This window comes from Phragmites australis, chromosome 1, assembly GCF_958298935.1.
Source record: "Phragmites australis chromosome 1, lpPhrAust1.1, whole genome shotgun sequence".
NCBI classification, from domain to species: domain Eukaryota; kingdom Viridiplantae; phylum Streptophyta; class Magnoliopsida; order Poales; family Poaceae; genus Phragmites; species Phragmites australis.
This window is the reverse complement of record NC_084921.1, coordinates 22,247,013-22,251,762: the sequence shown is the minus strand read 5'-3', so window position 1 is coordinate 22,251,762 and position 4,750 is coordinate 22,247,013.

Genomic DNA, 4,750 nt, shown 5'->3' with positions numbered 1-4,750 from the left:
GACAGGCAAAAACGTTTCATCATAATCAACACCTTGAATTTGCTTGAAACCTTTCGCCACCAATCGTGCCTTATAGATGTGAACATTTCCATCAACGTCTATCTTTTTTTTAAAAACCTATTTACACTCAATAGTTTTTGCACCATTTAGCGGATCAACCAAGCCCAAGATTGATTCTCTCGCATGGAGTCTAATTTGGATCTCATGGCACCAAGCTATTTCTCAGAGTCCGGTCCCACCATTGCTCATGTATAGTTTTTGGGCTCATCATTGTCCAACAACAATATATCACGCTGCCCCATGGTTAGGAGCGTGAAACGTTCAGTTACATGACTTGCCTTTTCAGACCTACATGGGGCTGGGCTCAACAACATGTTCTACAACATCTTGGACCTGAAACTCTTTCTAGTGTTTCCTGAATTTCTTTGAGTTGCTCCCACTAACTTTCTTTGAGACAAACTCTTTCTCCAGAAATACACCATTCCGGGCGATAAATACTTTGCCTTCTCCTGGTTATAGAAATAATATCCTTTGATTTCCCTAGGATACTCCACAAAGAAGCATTTATCTTATTTGGGAGTGAGCTTATTAGACGTCAAACATTTTACATAGGCCTCACAACCCCAGATATTAAGGAAATACAACCTGGGATGCTTCCCGTTCCATATCTCATATGGTGTCTTCTCTACAACTGTAGATGAAACCCTGTTTAAAATGAACGCAATAGTTTCTAGAGCGTATCCCCAGAATGACAATGGAAGATCAGATTGGTTCATCATGGATCGAACAATGTCTAACAAGATTCGGTTCCTTCATTCGGACACCCCATTCCTTTGAGGCGACCTGACGGAGTCAACTGTGGAACAATTCCACATTGCTTTAGATGATCACCAAACTCATGGCTCAAATATTTACCTCCATGATTTGATTGTAGAAATTTAATTGTCTTGCCCATTTGATTTTGTACTTCATTCTAGAACTCCTTGAACTTTTTAAAGGATTCAGACTTGTGCCTCATTAGGTAGATGTAACTATATCTACTAAAATCATTAGTGAAAGTAATGGAGTACTGAAAATCACCTCTGACAGTAAAACTCATTGGTCCACATACATCTGAATATACAATGACCAACAATTCATTCGCCCTCTCACTATGACCAGTGAAAGGTATCTTAGTAATCTTGCCAAGTAAACAAGACTCGCATGTATCAAATGATTCAAAATAAAATGAATCTAGAAGACCATCTTTTTGGAGCCTTACATACACTTCTCATTATTATGACCTAAGTGACAATGCCAAATAAAAGAGGGATTTAAATTATTAAGCTAAGCCTTCTTTGTATTAATGTTATAAATAGGTACATCCTCAAGATCTAGAATATATAATCCATTCATCAACGAACAAATACCATAGAGCATACAATTCAAATAAATCGAACAACACTTGTTCCTTATTATGAATTCATAACCATCTTCTTATAAACATGAAGAAGAGATAATGTTTTTGCCAAAGACAAGAATGTAATAACAATTATTTAATTTCAAAACTAATCCTAAGGGTAGTGATAAGAAATAAACACTGACGACCAATGCAGCAACTTTTGCACCATTGCCGACACGAGCATCCATCTCGCATCTCGCACACATCCTAGTCCTTTTCAGTCCCTACAATAATTTGCATGTATGAATCATCAATCCGGTATCAAATACCCATGAATCATTAGGACGGGTAGTAAGATTAATTTTAATAACATTTATACCTGAAGCAGAAGTCTTCTCTTCTTCTTCTTGAGTTCTTCCAAGTATAGCTTGCAATTCCTCCGCCAATGGCCAGTCTTGTGGCAGTGGTGGCAAGCATCAACAGCAGCAGGGCTAGCCTTAGACTTTCCAACAGGTTTAGGATTAGAGCTTGAGATCTCATCTTAAATCTTAGCCTTGGCCTTGTGCTTTCTCTTCTTACTATCCTTCTGAACCATCATCACATGACTAGAGCTTTTCTTAATGCTTTCCTCATCAGCCTTTAGCATCCCATGCAATTCAGCCATACCTTTCTCCATGCTATTCATATGAAGGTTTAGAATGAATGGCTCGAAGCTCCCAAGGAGCGAGTGGAGAATCACATCCGTAGTGAGCTCAGGCCTAAGGGGAAAAACCATGCTTTTCTAGGCTCTCAATGTAATCAATCATCTTAATCACATGAGGATTGACTAGGCTACCTTCTGCCAACCTACATGCAAACAAAGACTTTAAGGTGTTAAACCTCTCAGCCCTAGCTTAGTTCTCAAACGTGCCACGGAATCCCACAATCATATTGTAAGCATCCATATTCTCAAATCACTTCTGAAGCTCAAAGTTTATTGTGACAAGCATGAGACAACTGATATCAAGTGGATCATTAGTGTGCTTCTCATAGGTCCGCTTTTCAGTGGTTGTGACAGCCTCTACTAGTTCAAGAGGATAAGGAACCTCTAGAACGCATTCCTTTTTCTCTTATTTGAGAATAATTATCATATTATGATACCAATCAATAATGTTTGTTCTGGAAAGCTTTTCTTTTTCAAGAATCGACCGCAAGTTAAACCTGGCAGTAGGTGCCATGATCGACAATAGAAAATAAACATGCAAATTCATCACTAAGTTTATGTGAATTTTCTATTAAACAATTTAACAAAAGACGCTCCATTGTATGTTTTACAATTGTTTTCCCTCAAACGACATATAGTGGTTCAAAATCCATATTCGACTAAGTTCTAGTGAGCTTTGGCAACACTATTAGAAACCTAGTGACATAGGTAAGCAACAACATGCTAATCACATCCTATGTAACTCTTGTTTGTTATGTGGTATTGAATGCCTCGACGCCTAACACCATGCTTCAAAGCCCAAAACCGTTTTGATAGCTTTGTTAAGTAAATCAACACTATGCTACAGATGTCCGACATCCATCCCATTTAATAAGATAATTGAAGGTACCCTACTTTGGTAGACCTATCACACAACGATCAAATTTTAATAGCTGCAGCTATTGGAAGGGCATCAATTGCTCTTAATTTTTCTGAGGGAAATTATTCTATCATAATAATTATATCCACCACATATAAAGCATGAAAGAATAGTATGACAGGAACATAAAAAGCATCACAGATAATCAGATTAACTATGATACAGTATGGCCCTTCTCATGGTGATCTCTATCGCCAAGCTACCTGTCATTATAGCCATCGTGCTCAAAGGTTCCATGATCATATACTAAGCTACTACACCTAATAGCTAGAAATGAATTACATGAAAATATCAAGCTTCACATATCGACACACAAGATATTATACGATAACAAGATAGCCTTAGACTACAATTAACCATGACATGCAGGCCACGAAATTACATACATGCATCACATACATAATAAGGACATACCAATTACATCATTCTCTGCAAAAACAAGTTAAGCATAGAATCAAATTCTAATGTCGTGATGTGAACATGTTATTATAGCAATCTATGCATGTACGCTACATAACGACAGTCCTATGAAATCCTCTCGAAAATACATAAATCGTATCTATGAAATTGCTATAAAAATCTCATCAGATTTATCATATCAAGCTGACTCTTGAGTCATTCACAATGCCTCAATTTTCACTAGATCAATCGTATTGATCATCGCATGAGATTTTCTGGAAACGTCGACAACACACCCAACCTCGATTTGTTGTTCTTCTAGCCATGTAGCGGCGCGCTGTTAACCCCGATGATGATTCCAGCCAGTAGGGGTAAGTTGCACACGCAGCCAGGTGGGAGAGGGAGCTAATCTTTTGGTCATATGGTTCCATCAATTGACACCTCATCTGACCCCTATTACATCAAACCGCGCATCACTCGATTCATCACATGAACCGATCATAAGAACACCAATAGATCCAATCTATTAGTACAACATATCAACTATATGTGGCGGATCTAAATAAAAAACTACGTATGTAGACTAGGCTATGCTAGAACAAATCAAATTTCTCTACCACGTTCAACCAGGAAACCATAAGAGTAGGGGATCATGGATCATTACCGCTAGACGCACAGTACAACGGAAGAAGAGTCATGCACACAAAAAGGAAGTAGTCGATCTCATTGTAGTGCCCTTGTCACAGATCAGCATCGCAACAACGACAAACACAAATTGAAGAGCTAGATGTGAGCCCTAGCTCTGGTACCAATTGAAGGTATCGGTGAAATTCTAAGAGGGGTTGAATTAGAACACTTAGAATTTATTTGGCTCTAAAAACTACAAAAGATAAACTGTGGTATCGATGGCATAAATCATTTCCAAGTTCCTTCATGAGAAAACCATAATTCCCAAAACCATAGACCTCATGATTCTAGATGTCGAACAGAGCTTCCTTCTTGAAGTAGTTAGAGACGTACCTCTGGTCCTCATTCCAGCACAAATGACAATCACATGGGAGCATGGCTTCTACAGTAGCATTGGCTTATAGTAGGTTCAAACTCACATGTCAACGAAGATGGTGCACTCTTGAATAACTCTCTCACGCTCGTCCCCTCCTTCCTTTATCCCTGCATAGAATTTCGTATATGTGATGTGTAGTTCTCATGATCTTCACCTAGTGCATATTTGCCTTCTTAGTCTTCTCTTTCAAGTATTTGGTCATCTTCGTCCCATAAATCAGACGAGCAACATAGCGCTGTGTGCACCACTGCATAGCGGTCATTGAAATAATTGCAGGCCCCTTGA